This window comes from Canis aureus, chromosome 23, assembly GCF_053574225.1.
Source record: "Canis aureus isolate CA01 chromosome 23, VMU_Caureus_v.1.0, whole genome shotgun sequence".
Lineage (NCBI taxonomy): Eukaryota > Metazoa > Chordata > Mammalia > Carnivora > Canidae > Canis > Canis aureus.
The window spans coordinates 11014039-11039091 of record NC_135633.1 but is presented as its reverse complement, the minus strand read 5'-3'; the positions used below and the strand labels follow the sequence as shown (position 1 = coordinate 11039091).

General features: G+C 39.5%; 1 long non-coding RNA gene across 1 annotated transcript in view; it reads left to right on the top strand.

The window, feature by feature from the left end:
* LOC144294596 (uncharacterized) overlaps positions 1-24371 on the top strand; it is a 29521-nt gene extending 5150 nt beyond the window's left edge. The window contains exon 4 of the long non-coding RNA XR_013361946.1: positions 22225-24371. This is a non-coding gene — a long non-coding RNA (uncharacterized LOC144294596). The remainder of the gene's footprint in view (positions 1-22224) is intronic.
* Positions 24372-25053: the final 682 nt, after the last annotated feature.

The window sequence follows — 25053 nt, the reverse complement described above, 5'->3', positions numbered from 1 at the left end:
CATATTAGTTTGCTAGGGCTGCCGTAACAAAGTACCACAAACTGAGCAGCTTAAACAATAAATTTATTGTCTCACAGTACTGGAGGCTAGAAGTCTGAGATCAACATGTTGGCATAAGGGAAGTATCTGTTCTAGGCCCTCTCCTCAGCTTATAGGTGGCTGTTTTCTCCCTGTGTCTTCTTGTCTTTCCTCTTAAAAATATCCCTGTCCAATTTTACTCTTCTCACAAGGATGCCAGTCAGATTGTATTAAGTCCCACCCTATGGGATCCCTAGGTGTCTCAGCGGTTTAGTGCCTGCCTTCAGCCCAGGGCGTGATCCTGGAGTCCCGGGATCGAGTCCCACATCAGGCTCCCTGCATGAAGCGTACTTCTCCCTCTGCCTGTGTCTCTGCCCAATCTCTCTGTGTGTCTCTCTTGAATAAATAAAATCTTAAAAAAAAAAAAAAAAGTCCCAACCTAAAGGACTTCATTTGAACTTGATCATAAGGAACCAATCTCTAAATAAGGTTGTATTAGGAGATATTAAGGGTTCGGATATCAACATACGAATTTTGGAGAAGATAACACAATTCAACCCATGATAATTACATAGCAGGAAAAGAGTAAAAGCAACCTAAATTTCCAACAATAGGGAATGGGTTAAATAGGCTATGGTATGTCATAAAATGGAAAGTGGAATACTATGTAGCCATTAAAAAGATGGACTAGGGATGCCTGGGTGTCTCAGCGGTTTAAGTTCTTATGTTATAAACCTGTTTTAAGGTTGTGGGTTTTTTTTTTTTAAGTTATCAGTCTTAAAAAGATTTTTCTAGTCCAGGATTTTCTAGCATACTCCTAATATTGGTTCAGTTGGGTTCAATAAATGTTAACTGAGATCAGTCGGAAGCCAAGCAGTGTACAAGGGAAACAATGATGAATACAATATGACCCTGCCCTTGTAAAGCCTACGGTCTAGTAGGCCCAAAAGCAGAAAAGAAAAAACACACAAAAGGTACACAAATAGAAACTGTCAATACACTGTGGTAAAAGTTATGGTAAAATTGCACACTGGTGACAAAGGCGGAGCACCCAGCCCCACCAGAGAAGAGGAAGTGCTCCCAAGAATGAGTAGGCATCATTAGGTAAGGGTATGAAATGATTCTTGAGGCTGAGGGAGAAGCATGAGCACTGGTACAGAGACCTCAAAATGGCTCAGGGTATTTGGGATTACATGGAATTTAAATATTTCCAATAAAGGCAACTGTTCAAGTCAGTGGCTGAAAGATTTTTATTTTTATTTTTTATTTATTTTTTTTGAAAGATTTTTTAAATCTGTAGAGCTTTATAAATTTTTCACATGGATATATTAACAGATTTTTTTAACCCATTGTCCCATATGATGGGTCCTGATTTTTAATTATGGTCACTGAGCTGACAGTAATCTCCTTGTCTTCTGAAATCCTAACATCTAACTACTTACTCAGTTTAGTCCTCAATTATCTCCTGTATTAGAGTATTTTCAAATTGTTTTATAATTATGGCTTCCTTCTACCTATTGAGTTCTTACTGTTAGGCATTGTGTTCAGTATTACCAAAACTGTTGTATTTAGTCCAAAGCTTAAACTTTTTACCACTACCATCCTCAGTGTCTCCCAGACAAGATCATAAACTCCCTGAGTGCAGAAAGCAAAGTTTTCCCTTCTCATAGTTTCCCTACTCAGCCTCTCTCCCACTTAACTCCCTGCATGTATAACTTCCTTTACACCCCCTCCAGCTTCTGCCTAATTTCTTTGCTTCCCACTATAACAAAACTCAGAACTGTCTATACTTGCTGGCTTTCTCACCCCACGGGGCTTTAATCCCCTCCATATACTGAAATGTCTCTGATCAAATCACTGTTTTCCTGCACCTTGCCAAATTCAGGTCAACTCTCATCCTTCTGGACCACTCAGCAAAAGTTTTTGATCCTAGTGATCACTACTTCCTAGAAGCACTTTGCACTTTAGACTTTCATGATGCCAGGTCCTCTTTGTTTTCCTTCAAACTTCCTGCCTGCTTCTCAGTCTCTTATCAGCTCCTTCCTTTTCATCAGATTTCCAAAGGTAGCAGTGCACCAAGACTTAGTCTACAAGTCTTTTTTTTTTTCTTCACTTATACTAACGAGGTGATCTCAAGGAGCCCAATGCAGGACTCGATCCCGGGACCTCAGGATCACGGTCCTGGGCTGAGGGCAGATGCTAAATCGCTGAGCCACCCCAGCATCCCTAGGCCAATGATTCTTTTTTTTTTTTTAGGCCAATGATTCTTAAATTAATATATCCAGTCCCTGACTTCTCCCCTGAAGTAGATTTGTGTAGCCATCTACTCGATATCTCCATTTGGATGTTGGATGGACAATTCAAAATTAAGATAAGCACAGATTAAGAACTCTCAATTATTACTCCACATCTGTTCCCCACTTCCCCATCCTCTCATCCCCCACATCCATCTCCATAATTGGCACCATCAGCCCAGGAACGTAGGCCAAAGAGTTAAGAGTTATCCTTGATGCCTCTCATTTCCTCACATTTCAGTCAATGAGTTCTACTTGCTCTACCTCCAAAATATACCCTACTGCCTAAACTGACCCTCCTTGCTGTCTCACTGCTGCAATTTGTTGCAAGCTACCAGTCTTAATGGGCCTTCTCTTATCCAGTCTTGCTCTGTTAAGTTTGTTCTCCAAGCAGTAATTGGAGTGATTTTAAATGGTAAATCAGGGCAGCCCGGGTGGCTCAGTGGTTTGGCGCCTGCGTTCGGCCCAGAGTGTGATTCTGGAATCCCAGGATGGAGTCCCACGTCAGACTCCCTGCATGGAGCCTGCTTCTCCCTCCGCCTGTGTTTCTGCCTCTCTCTGTGTGTGTCTCTCATTCTTTAAAAACAAACAAAAAGATGTATTTATTTAAAAAAAAAAAAAAAGGTAAATCAGATCACCTTACTCCTGACTAAAGCTGTAGTAGCTTCTGATTGAGAAGCTTACTGAGAATGAACCTTGCCTTGACTTACAAAGCCTTGCACTATCTGATCCCTGTTTACCTCTCCTGAGTGGCTCTGCACCTTGCTCACTATGTTTCAGCAATACTGGCCTTTCTATTCCTACATAGATAAGCACAGGTAAGTTCAGTCCTGCTCTAATGACTTTACACTAGCTATTCCCTTTGCCTGGAATGCTGTCCTTTGGGTTTGGCTGGCTCCTTTGTGTCATTCAGATCTCTGCTTAAATGTTACCTGCTTTCAGATCTCTGCTTAAATGTTACCTGCTTAAGGGCAGCATGATGGTTCAATTGGTTAAGCAAGCATTCAGCACAGGTCACGATCTCAGGGTCAGCCCTGCATAGGGCCCTATGCCCAGGGTGGAATCCGCTTGAGATTCTCTCTCTCTCCCTCAGCCGCTCCCCCTTCTTCTGCACACACTCTCCCTCTAAGATAAGTAAATAAAATATTTTTAAATAGGGGCTCAGTGGTTTAGTGTCTGCCTTTGGATCAGGTCGTGATCCCAGGGTCCTGGGACAAAGTCCTGCATCCCCTTCCCCACAGGGAGTGTGCTTCTGCCTCTGCCTATGTCTCTGTCTCTCTCTGTATGTCTCTTATAAATAAATTCTTAAAAATCTTTTTTTTAAAAAGTCACCTGCTTAGAGATAACTAACCTGACTGTCCAATCTAAAATAGTCACCTGGTCCTCAGGTACATAACATCCCTTTACTTTAATGCTCTGTGAAGCATCAATCACTTCCTGATACTTTTTTTTTTTTTTTTAGAAATTCAGTTTTTTAAAAGATTTTATTTATTCATGAGAGATACAGAGAGAGAGAGAGGCAGAGACACAGGCTGAGGGAGGAGCAGGCTCCATGCAGAGAGCCCCGGGGCTGCCCACTTCCTGATACTTTAAAATTTTTATTTTAGTTCACTGTTTGTCTTCTACACTAGAAGGTAAGCTCCGTGGCAGTGGAGACTGATTTGTTCACCACAAATTCCTATACATTTAGAGTAGTGCCTGGCACAGAGTAGGAATTTAATAATTATTGAATGGATGAATGAATCTACTTCTATTTATGTTTAATATCTCCCCCCTCCCAGTTAAAATGACAGTTAAGACCAATGTCTTAAAAAAAAAAAAAAAAAAAAAAAAAAAAGACCAATGTCTTAAAGGACCTAGAAGTGAATGTGAATTATGAAAGAAAATATCATTTAAATGAAAGTCTTACTTTATAAACCAAGGGAGGAGAACATTTATACTGCCACTGAAGCTTTAAAAAAGATTCAGTTGAGAGTTACTATATAAAACATAAAATTAAGTTGGAAACTTTTCAAGGAAGAACTATCAACTGTTTCCTTCATGTGCTTCAAAAAGAATATCAATTTTGTGCATCATAAAAGTTATATGTGTAGGCAATGACTCACAAGAGGAATAGACAACCTACTCTTTTCTCTCCTCCTCTCTTCTCCCTATAAATATCATAAAGAAACAGCTATGACAGGCACTTGAGAGAGCAGCTAACATTTTCTGAGAGCTCACTGGGTGGTAGACTCTCAAAGTCTAATGGATTAGTGGATTAACTCATTTATTCTTCACAACAACCCTATGAGGAGGGAAAAATTCCATTTTACAGATTTGAGGCACAGAGAAGTAAAGTAACTTGCCTGGGTCATACTGTAAGTGGTAGAGCAGGGCAAGCTGACCCCAGTGCCCAAGCTCTTAATCATCTACCATGCTCTTCTAAGGGATGGCATTTCAATGTACATGAATGTCTGTCACCACTGTCATCCTCTTTAAGATTATGGAGGATGAAAAAAAAAAAGATTATGGAGGATGGCAAGGAAAAATACATGAGAGTATGGAGGGAAGTGTCAAACCAAATAATCCATAGGCTTTTCTTTTTTGAACCATGGATCCTTTGGCAGTCAGATGAAGTCTATAGACTCTTTTTTGGACTAATGTTTTTACTTGCAAAGCTAAAGTACAATTGGGAACCAAGTACTTTGAAATATAGTTCTCAAAATATTAAGTCAGCATATATAGTCAGCTATAATAATATACATGCTTCCTTATTAAGGTACTAAGTAAGATCTAATACCAGGTCTAGTGACTACCATAATTTCATAGTAGTATGAGAATAAATGATATTTCAAGATACTTTTAACTGCTATAGTGTGACATAGAAATATTTCTTGGGATATCTATTGGTGACAAAGTCACAGATACTATTAACTACTGTGACTTGTTGCCTACATTAGTGATGGAAGGAATTGATAAATTTCTGTTAGAGATTTATAAAAATAAAGATGTTATTTTTTTCTTAAGTTTTCATTTAAATTCTAGTTAGTTAACATACAGTATAACATTAGTTTCAGGTGTGTAATATAGTGATTCCATTCCATGTTTTCATACAACCCGGGGGGGGGGCTCATCACAACAAGCACACTCCTTAATCTCAGTCACCTATTTAACCCATCCTCCCTACCTCCTCCTGCATACCCCCACCCCTGGAACCATCAGTTTGTTCTCTATATTTAAGAGTCTGTTTCTTGGTTTATCTCCCTCTTGTTTTTCCGTTTGCTCATTTGTTTTGTTTCTTAAAGTTCACATATTAGTGAAATTATATGGTGTATGTCTTTCTCTAACTTATTTTGCTTAGCATAATACTCTCTAGCTCCAATGTTTATACTAGCATTATCTACAATAGTAAAACTATGGAAACAGCCCAAATGTCCATCAACTGACAGATAAAGATGTGGCATATATATATGCCATATATATATGCCTATATATATATATAAAACCTGCCTCTCCCAGTACTTGGTTCCCAAGTACTTTAGCTTTGCATGTAAAAACATTAGTCCAAATACATATATATATATATATTGGAATATTACTCAGCCAAAAAAGGAATGGAATCTTGCCATTTGTAATGACATGGATGAATCTAGCCAGTATTATGCTAAGGGATCGTTTTTTTTTTTTTTTTTTTTTTAAGATCTTATTTTATTTATTTTTAAAGATTTCATTTATTTACTCATGAGAGACACAGAGAGAGAGGCAGGCTCTCTGCAGGGAGCCCAATGTGGGACTTGATCCCAGGACCCCAGAATCACACCCTGAGCCCAAGGCAGACGCTCAACCGCTGAGCCACCCAGGCATCCCTTATTTATTTTAGAGAGAGAGTGCATGAGTAGGGAGAGAGAGGGAGAATCTCCAGCAGACACCAAGCTAAGAGCCCAATGAGGGACTCAATCCTAGGACCCTGAGATCATGACCTGAGCTGAAAACAAGAGTTGGACACTCAGCCAACTGAGCCACCCAGATGCCCCAGGGATCATAGTTTTTAAAGATAAAAGTGGCCAGAGTCCCAGTTGGTAAGTAGATGCTACCCTCAAAGCATTTTGATAGCTAACACTCCAATTCCTAGAAGTTTTTCTCTAGAGCAAAGAGAAAAATTCCAGAAGAGCACAGTTTCAACAAAAAGTCTGGATCCAGAAGGAACCAGACCAAAGGCCAGCACAGTTTCAGTAGAAACAGCCCATCTATGAAAGAATCAGACCAAAGGGTAGCATAGTTTAAATAGAAAGGGTCTGGCTCCAAATAAGAAGTGAAGAAACCCATCACAGTTCCAACAGCAACAGCCAGATTGGGTAAAGGAGTCAGAATAAATGCCAAATGAGTACTCTCAGGAAAAAAAGAAGAAAGAAAGAAATAAAAGAAGAAAGAAAAGAAAGAAAAGAAGAAAGAAAGAAAGAAAAAGAAGAAAGAAAGAAAGAAAGAAAAAGAAAGAAAGAAAGAAAGAAAGAAAGAAAGAAAGAAAGAAAGAAAGAAAGAAAGAAAGGAGGAAAGAAAGAAGAAAGAAAGAAGAAAGAAAGGAAGGCCTTAAAACAGATCCCAAATAAAACCTGGAGAGCTCAAATACAAAAAGAAAAAAAAAAAAAAGGCACAAAAAGAGTGGATCTTGAAAGCCAGGAGAAGAGTTACCCTCAAACTCCAAGGTTGGTGAGAGAGCAGTGAGCCCAATTTGCTTTGTGGGTACTGGCACCTATTTGCTCACTAGCTTCAGGGTTGTTGGGGGTCTTCTCTGAATCCCTTTTGATCACCACGTCATACCAAGCTTAAAAATAAAACAGTGTTATAAGTAAAATTTTTTTTTCAGGAATAGAGATTTGAAATCTAGATAAGCTACAGCAAAACCATCGGCATGACTGGAAAGGCAAAGAGGACTGCTCTTTCATAGAGGAAAGGGAGGAATAGGGAGGGCTGTCATAAACAATAGGTCTGCTGGTGTAAATTGGGTGTTTTAAGTATTGTGGCTTTTCATTGTCTGGGATGTGACCATCTCTCATTGGCTGGGTTGTTCTGCTGGGCTGTTTTCTTCCTTCTGCTGGGGTAGTAAAATAATAATATTCATGTGCAAGGTGAGTCTCTTCCTGTTAAGTCTGAAACCACAGGCAGGTTCCCTTGGATTGGTCCCAAGGTTTGGACTCTTAAGGGCTCACTGGGGCTGCTGGTAGGGACTAGATGTGGTAGAAAGACAAGGCAGGAGGTGTGGTAATAAAACAAAATGCACATGAACCAGCCCTTCCTAGCCCATAGGCAGGTTTCCTAGGATGGTCCAGTGTATGAACACTCAGTGCTCTTCAGAGCCAAAGGTGGAGTCAGAGGGCCAATGGAGAGTGGGTGGGCGCTGCTGCCAAGTGCGATGTGGGGCAGGGGACCGGAATGGTAGCCTCCATGAGCTCTGGGCTTCCGTGGGTGCAAGGACACCACCCAGGCCGCTACCACCCCATGCTGTCTGTGAACCCTGATGGGCTAGGCACAGGAGGGTCTTCACTAGATGCTCCAGGATGGATTTGGATTTTTACCCCATCCAAGATCACAGACTTTCCAAGTTCTGTCCATGGATTTCTTGGGGGTTACTTAAGGGAGAGGAGGTCTCTGGATCTCAGGTTAGGAATCACTGTCAGCCAAAATTAGGAGCTGTGGTAATCCAGTGTATGGACAAGAAGTGGGTAAAGAAGAAGGCGGGCAACTGACCAGGAATTTCTGGATTTAGCAATGTAGACTAATCACCGCTTCCTATAACCCTGTTGATTGACAATGCAAAATTAAATGAATTAAAACTTGTTCTGTGATATCTGAGAATAATTCCTTAATTACGTTTCTAACATTTCCTGAGATATAGTTAATTATTATCTGAATTTTTTAAATTAAAGCAAATTTGGGGAAAAAATCAGATACAAATAGGAGTCTCTTCTTTGGGATCTTGCGGATCTATAGCTTTGGTATAAATGAGTGCCTTGGGCTGATCAGTGCGCTATGACAGCAAGCCTTCCTCATTCTGCCTCTCCCAGTTCCCCAGGAACTTCAAAAGTGGTTAGCAAACAATAATATGGAGGGCAGAGAAGAACAATTTCAGAGTATGTGTGGGACAACCTAAGGTTACCAGGAGTATCCTGAAGACCTACAGTGATGATCAGCACAATGTGGACAGTAACATAAATGTGACATCATTTGTTACTATAATTTGAATAGTCAGAAGAAATACAAATTATACTTATATTGAAACTTCCCACTACTAGGAAGCTTTGTAATAATTTCTGAATGAATTCAATGGTTACTATGTATCAGGGACAGTTTCACGCACTTCATACACACTTACATGCTAAATTCTTAGAGCAAACTTATGAGCTAAATGCTATTATCTTCATTTAAAGTTGAGGAGATGGACATACAGAGAGGTAGAAGTATATTCTTGAGTCTAATTAAATGCCATATTAACTATACACTAGCTGCTCTAACAATAAACTTTGAAATCTGGGTGGCTTAACACAATAGACAGTTATTTTTCCCCTGCATAGGTCCAATTTGAGTGGGGTGTTGAGGAATCTAGACTGATGGAAACATCTACCATCTTCAATACATCACACCCAAGGTTTCTTGCACTACATTAAAGTGAAGTATATCCAATCCCATGGGCTAGAATTCACTTACCCACACTTAACTGCAAGGGAGGCTAGGAAATGTAGTTGAACTGTGGGTCTAGAGATACATTGGGAAACCGATTTAGTAACCAGCTATATGGTCTCTGTCATGCCAACAAACCAGATAACTCTCTTGGTTCAAGCAGAAAGTTCCCCTTTTATTTTTCAAAATGTGCTCATTAATGAACTAAAACCACTTTAAATGAGATTTGTGGGACGCCTGGATGGCCCAGTGGTTGAGCATCTGCCTTCAGCTCAGGTCCTAATCCTGAGATCCGGGATCGAGTCCTGCATTGGGCTCCTTGCAGGAAGCCTGCTTCTCCCTCTGCTTATGTCTCTGCTTCTCTCTTTGTGTGTGTCTCTCATGAAGAAATAAATAAAATCTTTTTTAAAAATGAGATATGTGCATGTTTTTTTCTTAAGGGAAAGGTAATTATCTGCCTCTATACTGACGACATGGTGTTATTACCGCTCAGCAGGCTCTGAATCTTTCTGTATAATTAGGCTTGAGATCAGCTCCTCTTACGTTCAAATATTGTTTTCGGTAGCTATCTTCCAACATTTAACTGATCTATTGCCAAAAAAATTGTACAATACATAAACTATGCAGTTATCTGGAAGTTAACTTATTAACTAAGGTATTCTCTTAACTAATAGAAACTAGAATGATCTTGACCACACATATGTGAAAGAACTTTAGGGCCGGAGTCATTATCTGTTTGTGTGTTTAAGTGGGTCCAGATCTATCTTTTGAGAACAGTCTTAGACCTATTTCCAAATGGCAGTAGGATAGTTTCCCTTTCACTCTATCATACTGTTAGACTTCTTATTTCTCTGGAAGAATGTCAGTCCTGCCTTCAGCTTTATTAATTGTTGAAACAATTATTAATTAGCTGCAAAGACCATTTCCATTCTAGTTAGAGAACTAACTTCAAACTCTACTGTATATTATTCATTATTCATCAAAGACTCAAGTGAAAGAAGTAATACTCATTCAGGATTGAAGGATAAGTAATCCATCCATTTCTCCAGACATTCTAAATGTTATCCCTGATTTATAGCTGCCAAAATAGTTTATAGCTAAACCGCCTCTGGTCCCTTATAGAATTGCTTTTCACAGAGTTGCACTTTGGCTTTACACACTCAAAAGTTGGTTATAAGCGATGACCCTAGAATTCTTGCTGTGGTATTTATTGTGGGTATATTGTTGAGGACTTTGACCATTATGTCATAGAGTGACTCATAATGAAAGAACATTTTTCTCAGAGCTTAATACAAGGAAGCTACACCTACATATTTTCCTAAAAGAACTACTTCATTTTCTATCATAGGGATACTGAATTTCTTACTAGTTCACATTTTCTTATTGCTTTGTTCCTGGAAGCTCAGAATCAAAGATTCAGCCCAGATCTAGCTATTGTTTAGAACTGTATAACCTGCACCTTTTGTATATCAAATCGTAAAGGTTGACTTCAGTATATTTTCCTTCTCCTGTTTGCCTTTAACTCCTCACCTCCTCTCCAGTTATTTAACTCATTTATTTCCTGTTGTATTTCTGTAAGTTGCTTTGAATCCTCTCGGGAACATACAAAATATTTACATATTTGAGAATGTATTTACATGTGTATGTCTATAAAGTAATGCTCAAGTATTTGGAATAGCACACAAAAGATGTTGAGCTAAATGTTTGCTTAAATACTATTATCAAGGGATCCCTGGGTGGCGCAGCGGTTTGGCGCCTGCCTTTGGCCCAGGGCGCGATCCTGGAGACCCAGGATCGAATCCCACATCGGGCTCCCGGTCCATGGAGCCTGCTTCTCCCTCTGCCTGTGTCTCTGCCTCTCTCTCTCTCTGTGTGTGTGACTATCACAAATAAATAAAAATTTAAAAAAAATACTATTATCGAATAGTTTTCATAAAAACAAGTTTTGGATTAGGATTTTTGTTCCTTTCTCAACACTCTACTGTTTTTTTCTTTTTTTTTTTTTAAGATTATTTGTTTGTTTATTTATTTATTTATTTTATGATAGACATAGAGAAAGAGAGAGAGGCAGAGACACAGGCGGAGGGAGAAGCAGGCTCCACGCCGGGAGCCCGATGCGGGACTTGATCCCGGGACTCCAGGACTCGATCCCGGGACTCCAGGATTGCGCCCTGGGCCAAAGGCAGGCGCTAAACCGCTGAGCCACTCAGGGATCCCCAACTCTACTGTTTCTAACATTTGTCCCCCAAACCATGCCACAATACCCTCCCACCCTTGCTTTTTCTTAAGCTCTTCCCTACCTCTTCTGCTCCTCCTTGCCAAATCTTCCTCTGAGGCCTCAGACCTTGCTGCTCTCTCAGTCTGGAATGTTCTTCTGTTTTTTTGTTTTTTTAAGATTTTATTTATTTATTTATTTATTTATTTATTTATTTATTTATTTATTCATGAGAGACACACAGAGAGAGGCAGAGACATAGGCAAAGAGAGAAGCAGGCTCCCTGCAAGAAGCCTGATGTGGGACTCCATCCTAGGAGCCTAGGATCATGACCTGAGTTAAAGGCAGATGCTCAGCTGCTGAGCCATCCAGGTGCCCCTGGAATGTTCTTCTGTTATGGGCTCCTTCATCATGTCTCCTCAGAGAGGCTTCCTAACCCCCTTCTCTCTAAAGCTGGTTTATCCCCTACCTATCCCACATCATTGCTCTTCTTCATAGTACCTTGTGTTTGTGTTTTTCTTCATAGCATCACATTGTCTTCATTTTATTAATTCACTTCCTAGTTATCTGTCTCCTCCACTAGATTGTGAACTCATGAGAGAAAGTACTGTTGTTTGCTTCATCTAGGTCTTAAGATGAATGAATGAATAAGTGATCCAGCCCAAGAACTGCAGAAACTCTCTTCTGACTCTTCTACACCCTAAAGATAGTTCCTTTTTCTGAACTACTGAATTTACTCCTGTCTGACCGCAATTACTCATCACATTTCAAGGCTTTGATTCCTCTTTGTTTCCTGTTTCAGTATGTATTTCCTCAATTACATTGTGAGTTTTTAATAATTTGACTAATGGATTAGAGGAACACTGAAGATATAGCCAGTAGTAAATGGATTTCAGTAAAGGATTTAAATAGTTTCTTATGATATTCCTGAGGTCAATGGTGTCAGAAAGGCAAGAAGGGGAGGTAGAAAGGGAGCTTACATTGATTAAGAACTGCTTAGATTAGGCAAGACAACAAGTGAATGTAAGTGGTTGGAAGGCAGATTTCAGCTCACTTCTTTAACAATAAAGGTAAGTCAAGAATAGAATGAGTTTCCTTGGGGCACCTGGGTGGCTCAGTTGGTCAAGGGGCTGCCTCTGGCTGAGGTCATGATCCCAGGGTCCTGGAATCAGGCTCCCTGCTCTTTGGGGAGCCTGCTTCTCTCTCTCCCTCTGCCCCTCCTCATTGCTCATGGGCTCTCTCTTTCTCACTCTCTCTCAAATAAATCTTTTAAAAAAGGAAAAAAAAAAATGAGTTTCCTTGGAAGAGTGATTCATTTAACAAAATGTATTGAGCACATTTCACATGGTAGGCATAGTCTTGGGCACTAGAGATGGAGTGTGAATAAGACCTGGTCCCTGTTCTCACAGTATTGACAGTCTAGTGGAGGCTGGGAGGAATCTATTTCAGAAAATGTTCTATCAGGCCTGGAATCAGGGATTCTGGCCCTGGGCAGAAGCTAGATTCAGGAGGTATGAGAAGGAAATGAGTGAACATTTTTTAAAAAAAGATTTAATTGATTTATTTGACAGAGACAGCACAAACAGGGGGAGTAGCAGAGGGAGGCAGAAGCAGGGAGCCCCATGCAGGGCTTGATCCCAGGTCCCTGGAATCATGACCTGAGCTGTAGGCAGACACTTAACCAACAGAGCTACCCAGGCTCCCCAGAAATGAGTGAACATTTGTTGAGGGCTTACTGTTTGTCAGGCACCATTCAAAGCACCATACACAGCCTCCATGGTCCCTTAAGACCTGTAGATCCTTGAGGGGAGGAACACTGTAGTGCTCTTGGGTTCCCTGGGGCACCAAGTGTTGCTGTGCACATAGGAGACATTTGGTACTCAATTGATTATTATATCATCCAAGTTCTTCAGTGGTAATGAGATGCTAGTAGCATTCTTGTGCTCATTACACAGATGGTAAAATAAAAATTAAGAATAATACAAAAAATGGGGCCTCTGGCTGGCTCAGTCAATAGAGCATGTGACTCTTGATCTTGGAATTATAAATTTGAGCCCCATGTTGGCTATAGAGATTATTTAAAAATAAAATCTTAAAAAAAAAAAATAACACAAGAAAACAAGCTAAATTATTTGCCAGAGGCCACTTTTTACAGTTGTCATCAAAGCTGGATTTATACTTGGGGCTTCTTTTTTTTTTTTTTTTTTTTTTTTTATTTTTTTTTATACTTGGGGCTTCTTAACCTCTAGTCCTTGGCTTAGATTTCAAAGCGATACCTCTTCTTCCAAATATGTGAGGTAACTGTAATTGCTACAAAGCCAGTCATTATAGGGATGCTAAAATGTTATAGCTACAACTATGCCACCTGTAATAAGAACCTTGATGGAAACTCTAGACACTATTTTAAATATGCCACAAGTTTTGTTTCCCCTACCTTTACATAAATGAATTTTTTTAAGAAACAAGGAGATATTTTATTGCATTTGATAATACTACCATAAGCCTTAGAAAAGCTCAACTCCTGTAGGCACACATCCAAGGAACAGTGGTAAAGAGGAATTCAAAGTAAAACCAGATGTTAACATGGTGTCCATCCCTTTGTTGCAAATCTGCACAGTTGGGTTAGAGGGTGTCCATGTTCACGCCCATTCTTTGTCATGAACTTCCACTTGTTAGACGGTTCATGCTCGTATGGACACCAATGACTCAGTGGACACACACATATTGCATAAGGAGGATAAACTGGAAGGAAAATATCCTATGATTGATAGTGGCTATTTTTACATGGTAGGATATCAGTGTTTTCAAATCTTCTACATTTGATTTTAAGTCAAAGGAATAGTGAATAAATACAATAGGATACTTTGCCTGGGATAGAATAGGTACCCCTAATAAAGTCTGCTTTATTTTTATTTATTTACTTTTTTACTAAAGTTTGCTTTAAATCATATTCAAAGCCTTTTTCCACAAGTGTTTTCTCTCTATTATTTCTATTATTTTTTATTGAAGGATAATCTTTTTAAAGATTTTATTTATTTATTCATGAGATACAGAGAGAGAGAGAGAGCGAGAGAGAGAGAGAGAGAGGCAGAGACACAGGCAGAGGGAGAAGCAGGTTCCATGCTGGGAGCCCGATGTGGGACTCCCAGGGACCCTGGGATCACACCCTGAGCCAAAGGCAGAGGCTCACCCACTGAGCCACCCAGGCATCCCTATTGAAGGATAATTAATGTACAGTGTTATATTAGTTTTGGGTGTACAATATGATTATACAATTCTATATATCACTCAGTGCTCATCAAGATAAGTAAGTGTACTTTTAATCCCCTTGTTCTATTTTACTCATCCCCTCCCTTCACCTCCCCTCTGGTAACCACCAGTTTGTTCCTGCATTTAAGATCTTTTTTTTGTTTTGTTTTGTTTCTTTTTTCCCTTTGTTCATTTGTTTTGTCTCATAAATTTCACATATGAGTGAAATCATATAGTATTTGTCTTTCTCTGACTGATTTATTTCACTTAGCATTATAACCTATAGGTCTATCTATGTTGTTGCAAATGGGAGATTTCATTATTTTTTATACCTGAGTAATATTTTATGATATATATACTGCATCTATATATACATACCACGTATTCTTTATCCATTTATCTGTCGATGAATGCTTGGGTTGCTTCCATATCTTGGGTATTATAAATAATGCTGCAGTATACATAGGGCTGCATATATCTTTTTGAATTTGTGTTTTCATTTACTTTGGGTAAATATCTCCTAGGGGGATTACTGGATCATATGGCAGTTCTATTTTTAATTTTTTGAGGAAACTTCCACTGTTTTTCACAGTGGCTGCACCAGCTTGTGTTCCCACCAGTAGTGGATCAAGGTTCCTTTTTCTCCACATCCTCACCAACCCTTATTATTTTTTATGTTTTGATTTTAGCCATTGTGTAAAGAAATATGTCACTGTGGTTTTAATTTCATGTTCTTGATGGTGAGTGATGTTGAGCATCTTTTCATGTGTCTGTTGACCATCTGTATGTCTTCTTTAGAAAAATGTCTATTCAGGTCCTCTGCCCATTTTAATATATATATATATATATATATATATATATATATATATATAAAATATTTAAAAATTTTTTTAGATTGTATTTATTATGTGTCTGGTGAAAATGGTCCAGTTTCATTTATTTGCATATAGCTGTCTAGTTTTCCCAGCATATGAAGATACTGTCTTTTTCCCATTGTAAGTATTCATGTATCTTTTGTCTTAGATTAATTGACCATATAAGTGTGGCTTTATTTCTGGACCCTCTACTCTGTTCCATTGATGAATCTATTTTTGTGCCAGTATCACTGTTTTGATTACATAAAGGAAATGATTTTTAAGCAGCATTTTACTTTAGATCCAGCAGGGGGAGCCAGATCCTTGTTGATTAAACCCCCCCCCCCCCAAAAAAAAAATTCCTTAGAAAATACCTTCTAATTTCCGAAGTATTCTATTTCCACCTTCATTTAGTGTCTCTAAACAGTTCTTTCTTTCCTCTTTGAGAACTTAGGGCATAAAAATAAAGTTGAAACATGTCACAAACAAAAACTTTCACTTTTTTGAGTTCTTTTCAAGGCACTAAATTTACCAATTTAGGTAGTGTTGCTTACTCTGCCTGCTGGTCTGGAGCAGGAGAGGAGACAGCCAGAGCAGGAAAGGGTCAGACTAGTGACTGGTGATGGCAGCAAGTAGGAGAGAGCAGCTACCTTCAGGGAGGAAGAGATCGTTGAATTGGATCTTAGAGCACAGTCAGCATTCCTTAGCCTGTCATGGTTGGATTGGCACTCCAGACTCTGGGAGCAATATCAGCAAATAACAGATGCAGTGTATTTGTAGAATTACAGATAGTACAGGAGGAGCATGGTTAAGGGTAGGTAAGATAATTCTGGAAAAGTAATCTAAGTGGGGTTTATTTCAACAATGTTGGATAAAAGCCAATAATAGTAATAATAGCTAATATTAGTAATAACTAATATTCATGTTAAATAGGTATCTAATATTCCATACTTACTTGCTGTTCCAAATGCAGTTGTAAGCACTTTACAAGTATTAACTAATTTAATCCTCACACAATCTGTTTATTATCATCATTTGCAAAAGAAGAACCTGAGGGAAAATGAGGTTGAACAACTTGTCCAAGGTCACACAACTTGAAAGAGGTGGAGCCAGCCTTGGAGCCCTGGCAGCCTAGCTTCAGAGTTTGCACCTGATTTAAATAATGGATCTGCATTCTCTCCTTTAATTCTCAAGAGCAGCTTTCTGAAGTCACTGTGCTATCATTATGCCCATTTGCTATTTGCTATCGTTATGCCCTTCTCTGCACAAAAAAATGTTATTTCCCCTGTCCTATCACACAAGCTGTTCTGCATTTGCATTTAAAACCTAATGATAATAAATAAATAAATAAATAAATAAATAAATAAATAAATAAAACCTAATGATAGGGGCGCCTGGGTGGTTCAGCGGGTTAAGCGTCTGACTCTTGATTTTACGCTGAGATCATGGTCTTGGAGTCAGGACTGAACCCCCTTCAAGTCCCACGTGGGGCTCTGTGCTCAGTGAGGAGTCTACTTCCTCCCTCCACCCCTCCCATTGCTCTCTCTCTCTCAAGTAAATAAATCTTTAAAACCTAGTGATAATATCTTTGGAAAGCCTGTACAGTATTTCTGTGTACGGATGTACTATATCTTGCTTAACCAGTCTGTTAGGTGGTTTACAGTCTTTTGCTGTTAGAAACAATGAATGGCAGTAAATGAAGGCCAATGAATAAATGTCATTTCCTACAGGTGTGAGCCTAGCTGCAGGATAGATTCCAAAGAATGTATTTGATGGTTGATCCTAGGGACGCCTGGGTGGTTCAGTCGGTTGAGCATCTGCCTTTGGCTTGGGTCATGATCCCAGGGTTCTGGGATGGATCCCCACATCTCTCACATTGGGCTTTCTGGAGCATGCTTCTCCCTCTCCCTCTGCCTGCCACTCACCCTGCTTGTGTGCTTATGCGCTCTCTGTCAAATAAATAAATAAAATGGTTTTTTTTAATACCCAAATCTATAATTTTTTTAATTTCCTTTTTTTTTTTAAAGATTTTACTTATTTATTCATGAGAGACACACAGAGAGGCAGAGACATAGGCAAAGGGAGAAGCAAGCTTCTCGAGGGGAGCTCAATGTGGGACTTGATCCCAGGACTCTAGGACCACATCCTGAGCCAAAGGCAGATGCTCAACCACTGAGCCACCCAGGTGTCCCCCGAATCTATAATTTTGACAGAAGTTGTCAAATTGGTCTCTGTCAGGGCAGTATGGGTATAAACACTCTCCTGCAATATGAGTGCCTTTGTCCCCCCATTTCTTCACCAACAGAGGGTGTTAAGTGAAAAACTGTTATCTCAGTGTAGCTTTAATTTGCATTTCCCTTATTATAAGTGAGATAGAACATTATCCTATGTGTTCAAGAATCATTTAACACTTCTTTCTTTGTAGACTGTTTGATCACAACCTTTGTCTATTTTTCTGTTGGGTTGTTGAGCTTTATATATACATATATTCCAGCTCCTATGTGTGATTTTCCAGGCCCAACTGTGGGCAACTGCAAAGGCCTTGACTGGGCAGGCCTTTCAGGAGACTGCTGCCCTCACTAGACTTGATGCACAGGCAGTGCACTGCAATTTCTGAAAAAGTTTACACGCAGGCCTAATCCTGGAGTTCCAGGATGGAGTCCCATGTCAGGCTCCCTGCATGGAGCCTGCTTCTTCCTCTGCCTGTGTCTCTGCCTCTCTCTCTCTCTCTTTGTGTCTCTCATGAATATATAAATAAAATCTTAAAACAAACAAACATGTGAACAATGGGACACGGGAGCTCCAGAGGAACTGGGAGCAGGGATTGCAAAGAAAAGTTATTGAAGCAGAATGTATCAACAAGAAAGGTAAGAGTTACGCATGGTTTGAAAGATGGGGCAACAAGAAAGGTAAGAGTTAAGCATGGTTTGAAAGACGGGGCATACTTAGCTATATATTCTTTAATATTAGGCAAATCCATTCTGGGTTGACATAGGAATTCAGGATGGTTACTTCATAAAGTAATTGGCTTACAGTTTAACCTCTGATGAAAAACACATCATGTTGGGCAGCTTAGTGGAGGTAATATATATACAGCTGGTATGGTGCTTGGTACCCTGTAGGCACTCAGACCCTACTCCTCCCGACTTAACTCCTTTCTTTTCCCGAGATTGGCTCTTGAATTAAAAAGTCGTGTCAGGGATCCCTGGGTGGCGCAGCGGTTTAGCACCTGCCTTTGGCCCAGGGCGCGATCCTGGAGACCTGGGATCGAATCCCACGTCAGGCTTCCTGCAATGGAGCCTGCTTCTCCCTCTGCCTATGTCTCTGCCTCTCTCTCTCTCTCTCTCTGTGACTATCATAAATAAATAAAATTTAAAAAAAAAGACTTATTAAAAAAAGTAAGTCTAAAAAAATAAAAAAAATAAAAAGTCGTTTCATTGTCTAGCATAGGCTCGGGGTGTGATCCCGGGATCTGGGATCGAATCCCACGTCAGGCTCCCCACAGTGAGCCTGCTTCTCCCTCTGCCGGTGTCTCTACTTCTCTGTGTGTCTCTCATGAATAAATAAATAAAATCTTTAAAAAAAAAGAACAAAGGCAAAAAAGTCATTACTTATCACTTCCCTATTTTGCTACACTTTACTATTATATATGTTCTTGAGATCACTTACAGTTAATGTATCTATATGATAGCAATCCTATATAATCAGATGTAGTAACCACATTTTTTTCCCGTTCTGCACTCAGTGACACTGCAAAATTGGCCATGTTAGAAGCATTTATCTCTGCAAAGTTGGCCATGTTAGAAGTATATTAGTAGCATATTAAATGCTACTAATCAGGGTTTTTCTCACTTCCACTCACAGAAAGCCACTTGTTAACCATGAACTAGCACTGCTTTTGTTGCTGATGTGTTGGCTAGGGAGCATGTCACTTTTTCCAAAGTCATTCAGAGAGTTCAGTCAGCCTAGTTCCAAATTTGCCTCAGTTTGTTAATTTAGAGAAAATGGAACTGAGACTGAAGCTAATTACTTTCTCGAAAACTGACTTTGGAGTGTGTCAACTACACCTCAATTAAAAACAAACAAACCACAAAGGACTTTGGAATATACAAATATTAAATCATAATGTTATACACCTGAAACTAATATAATGTTGTATGTTAATGGTCTTATTGATGTCCTCCACTCTTTTCTCAAGTCCAGTGAGTATCCTTATGATCATTGCTTTAAATTCTCCATCAGGCATGTTACTTATGTCTGTTTTTGCTAGATCTTTGGCCATGGCCTTGTTCGGTTCTTTCATTTGGGACAAATTCCTCTGTCTTCTCATTTTGTGTCTCTGTGCCTGATTCTGTATGTTAGGAAAGTCAGCCACATCTCCCGTTCTTGAGGGTGATGGTTTTATGAAGAAGAGATCCCGTAGTGCCCTGCAGTGAAGTGCCCATAGTGCCCTGCAGTGAAGTGCTCCCCAGGGCCTGGCACTTCCAGGAGTGTCTCCAGTGTGTGCTGCATACACTCTGCTGTTTTATCCTGGCTACTTTATCCTGCAGGCCATTTGTACACAGGGGCCCTCTGCCCCTTGAGAGCAGTGTTTGGTCCCTGGCCTGAATGTGGTACGTTTTAACTAGATGTGTTCTGATCTGCTTGTGAATTGAGACCTGTGGCCACTGTCACCATTGGAAGAAGGAGACTCGGTGTGGGCAGGGGTTTGGGTGGGTCTTCTGGGGAAGGGGGCCTTCAGGGCTAGCCAGAGGGGGAGGGTCGGTTGCACCAGAGTAAGCGGAGCCTGGTATAAGCAAGTGAAGTAGCTAGTGTCAGGTTGAGGAGGGAAATGGCACCTGTCAGTTCCTTTGTTCCTGGAGAAGTCTCTCCACAAAGGCTGTCACTTGCTCCAAGATGAGCAAATAACCTCTACACTGAGCACCCCAGGCACTTTTCAGATCGCTTTTTCATTGCTGTTTGTCTGCGGGCTGTTTGCCTCCCTTCTCTTTAAGAGCAACCCCAATGTGCCTGGGTGGCTTGGTGGTTAAGCACCTGCCTTTGGCCTGGGGTGTGATCCCACAGTCCAGTTGGGGGATAGAGTCTGATGTCAGGCTCCCTGCAAGGAGCCTGCTTCTCCCTCTGCCTGTGTCTCTGCCTCTCTCTATCTCTGTCTCTCATGAATAAATAAATAAAATCTTAAAAAAAAAAATAGAGCAACCCAATGTCCTCTAAGTTCAACCAGAGCCAAGCATGCTGATCTTTAAAACTCCAGACTTTTAGGCGATTCATCTTCCCCCTGCAGTCCCCTGTGTGTCTGTCCCTCACCCTTCTCTGAGACCAAGGCTCCCTCCCCACCGCCCTGGCCATGCCTGGTTCCCACCCAGTGTCTCTGCTCTTCCTTCTTTGTTGTGGTCTCTTCTCTACCTTTAGTTGTGAAGTTTGTTCAGGTCAATTTCTGGGGCATTTAGATTGATTTGCTAGTTATCCAGTTGTGTTCTTGGGATAAGGCGAGCCTAGGGTCCTCGCACCCTGCCACCATCTTCTGGCCCTACCACTCAGATTTCTCTTGCAGCTTGGGTGGGAGAATGTGTTGGAGACTCACAGAGTTAGGTGCTGGGTCTGACAGCTTCAGCACTTCAGGAAATTTTAGGGAATCTCCTGACTCTCAACTGAGCCAGTCTGCTTAGAGTTCTGACTAAAGTAAGTTTGCTTTCAAATTCAAAGCAAATCTCAAGTGACTCCCTTTGCTTGCTTTCCTGAAATACAAAATTTCTTTTTTTTTAACCACTTAAAAAAAAAAAAAAAAAAAAACAGAACAGCTTTCATCCTCATTAGCTTCCATTTGATTACTTTAGGACTTCATATTTTGTATGCCACGAAGTTCAAGCCCTCTCTTTCTTTTCTCTTTCTTGTTGAAAAGAAAAAGAAGACAAGACAATATTTGAGATGATTTTAACATAAAAAAAATGAATGAGTGAAAAGGAACCATCCCAGATTTTAAATTCTATCCCTATACAGCTATTATATTCTTGGACATTTCTTTTTTTCTTTTCCTCTCTGGTAGTATTTGTCCACATAATATTATTTATATATTTGAAATGATGGTATATATTCACTTTTACAGTCTGTTCTTTTAGTGTAGTTTAATATCATAAATCTTTTCTTTATGTTATATGTAATTTTCAATGACTTAAAAGCATGCATGGCATTTGTGCAAATGTATCACAGTGCAGGCTCTAAGAGGTCCCCAATGATTCCTGCTTTCTACTCCTCTCACCCTTGCCCTCCTGCAATCCCCTTCCCTTGAGCAGGGCTACCCTTATTGACTGACTTCTAAGTGTAGGAGGGGGAAATTTTTCCTCCACTCTTAGATATAGTAATTGGGAGCCTATGAATTAAACTGACAAAAGAGATCAACAGGAGAAAAGACAAAGTTATAATTCAGGTACATATGCAGGGGGCACAGAGAAACATGTGATGGAGTCAGTTAGAATTTGGGGCCTATATATCATTTTAATAGGGAAAGGGAAGATGGAGAAAGGGCACTTATGGGAAGACAAATGGCTTTTAGGAAAGATAAATGGGTCCTTAGGAAAATAGATGGGACACAGAATAGTTTTGTGACAATGCCTGTTTAGGTGATCTCATATCCTGGTGCTGACCTCTGTCTCTGGTATTAAGGGTCAAATTTCCCTGGTTAAGAAATTCCTTGGAAGATGCTTTAAGACAGTTGAATTCTTTGAGGAGGCTCTGCTTTTAGGCAGATAACAGGAGTTTGAGGGTGGGGGAAGGAGAGCCTCTATCATTTTTAAATACCTTCAGCTCAGAGTAATTTTTATGGCGGACCCCTTCGTGTGGAATAGAGTATGGCAGAAATGATGATGTCTTATCTAGTATTAGGTTACAAAAAGATTGTGGTTTTCACGCAGTGTGTTCTTTCTTTCTCCCTCTCTCTTAGGTTGCTCACTTCCAGGAGAAGCCAGCTGCTCTGTAATCAGACAGCCTTGTGAAGAGGCCCACATGAGTCTGTGTATGAGCAGATCTTCTGCGGCCTGTCAAGAGTTACATGAGTGAGCCTGGAAGTACATCTGGCCTCAGCCAAGTCTTGGGAAGACTTCAGCCTCAAGAGAAACCCTGACCTAGAACCACCTAACTAAGGCATCTGCACCTTGCAGATGCCTGGCTCACAGAACTTTAACATAATAAATATTGCTGTTTTAGTCACCAGTTTTGGGATTGTTATGAAGCCATAGATTACTAATACAGGTGCTAAGGATTTTATTCAACTAGTTAATTAATAGGGGAATTGGTAAGATACTGAGACCCATTAGAATGAGAATTTTGAGAATAGAGAGAGGCAATTAACAACATTGAAATTTGCTAAGAGATGTAAATCTGATTAATATCTTTTTTTTTTATTAATATCTTATCAGACAATGAAAGGTAATGTTTTGGATCATCTTTTTTTTCAAACTGGAAATTAATTATATTTCTATCAGAAAAAAATTCATGTGTATTTCTGTGAACAAGAATCTTTTGTATTACCATTAATTTTCTATAATTTAACTTTCCAAAGAACTATAAAGTAGCCAGTTAGAAGAAAGACAGTCCAAGGGGCACATCCATATAGAATCAAATTATCCCCAGATGGTCTGCTAGACAATGCCTAGCATTCCACTGAAAGGACAGCAGTAATCTCTTTTGCCTATTTACAAATCTTGGCCAATTTTTTTAGACACATATTTATGAGGAGGCTTTATAATGTTTAATGGCTGTATACTATCTAGCAATTTGAAATACCCTAATGTTTAATATTTTTCTATTGAACTTTAAGTTGTTTCCATTTTCTTATTTACTATAGTATATGACATTTTATTATTATTTTATGTAAATATTTTAGTGTTGTAAATAATGATTATATGAATTTTTCTTTAAGGTAAATTCCCAGGGGTGGGACGGCTGGGTGACTCAGTTGGTTAAGCAGCACTGCCTTCAGCTCAGGTCATGATCTCAGGGTCCTGGGATTCAGCCCTGGGTCAGGCTTCCTGCTCAGCCAGGAGTCTGCTTCTCCCTCTCCCTCTGCTCCTCCCCCTGCTTGTGCTGTCTCTCTTTCTGAAATAAATAAATAAAATCTTTATTTTTTTTTTAAGATTTTATTTATTTATTCATGAGAGTCAGAGATATAGGCAGAGGGAGAAGCAGGCTCCCTGCAAAGAACCTGATGCAGAACTTGATCCCGGATCCCAGGATCAGGCCCTGAGCCAAAGGCAGATGCTCAATCACTGAGCCACCCAGGAGTCCCAATAAAATCTTTGAAAAAAAAAAAAAAAATATATATATAATAAAATAAAATAAAAATAATAAAAGGGCTTTTCTTACCCCTTCAAGCCTTACTGATATTTCACTCTCTGGCAAATATACATACTCTATTTATTTATTTATTTATTTATTTGAGGGAGAGAGATAGCGAGAGAGAGCAGGAGTGGAGCAGAGGGGCAGAGGGAGAGGGAGAAGCAGGCTCCCTGCTCAGCAGGGAGTCCTCAGCAGGGAGCCTACTCAGAACCCTGGGATCATGACCTGAGCCAAAGGCACATGCTTAACTGACTGGGATACCCAGGCGCCCTAAAAATAAACATATTCTGGATCTAGCTTTGTATGAATACCCCCAAATTGTGAACTAATGGCTTTAAGGGGATTCTTTTGTTTCTTCAACTTTTAACACTGATACTTTTAAATGGTGGGCAGAAGAAATAAAAGGAAAAAAATGAACACATGAGAGATAATGGAGAGGATTTAAGTTGATGCCTCATATGTTTGGAACACAAGAGATGATAGCTACTATTGGCTCTTGCTAAACTGCTTATCAGGTGAGAGACGATGTAGCTCTGGACGCCAACTGAGGTTTGAATCCTGGTTTTGGTATTGAGCTGTGTGACCTTGGGAATGTTGCTCAGATTCTTTGTGCCTCATTTTCCTTATCTCTAAATGAGGATAATAATAATACCTAATTCATGCAACTGTTTTGATATTACATGAGATAATATATGTAAAATGTTCTGAATGGCATCTGGCATATAATAAATGCTTGAAGAAAGGTCAGTATTATTCCAGGTTAAAGCGCTTTCATATGTTTTCTAACACAAAGATCTATGAAGTAGAGTTTTTTTTCATTATTCTAATTAAAAATTTCCAAACATAAACAAAAGTAGACAGAACATTATAATGAATCCCTAGATACCTAGCACCCACCTTCAATAATTATCAATACATGGCCAGTCTTTTTCAAAACTCATCCACTTTACCCCACACTTGGATTATTTTGAAGTAAATCCCAGCCTTAATATCATTTCATTCAGAATGTATTTCTAAAAGATAAGAACTCTCTTAAGAGTTTATTTACCTCTTTTAATAGGTAGATTAACTGAGGCTCAGTGAGGTTAAGTAACATTCTTAAAGTGATCCAACCGGTAAGTGTATTAACCAAAATTCAAATATAAGATTGACTTCTTTTACATTGCCATTTGCTGACTGATATAGATATCTATGATACAAAGGTTAGGCATCAAAATTCTAAATTTAAATAATCTTAGCATTTTAAAATTGAGAAGGAAAAATCAAGGACAGAATAAAAGCAAAGGTATTCAACATTGAGAAGGATTAGAGCACAGATTAAGTTCCTTTAGATTTATTTTTTCCTCTGGTTGAAAGGATTTGTCTTGCTCTTTTTATTCATTTATTTATTCATGAGAGACAGAGAGCAGGAGAGAGGGAGGCAGAAGCAGAGGGA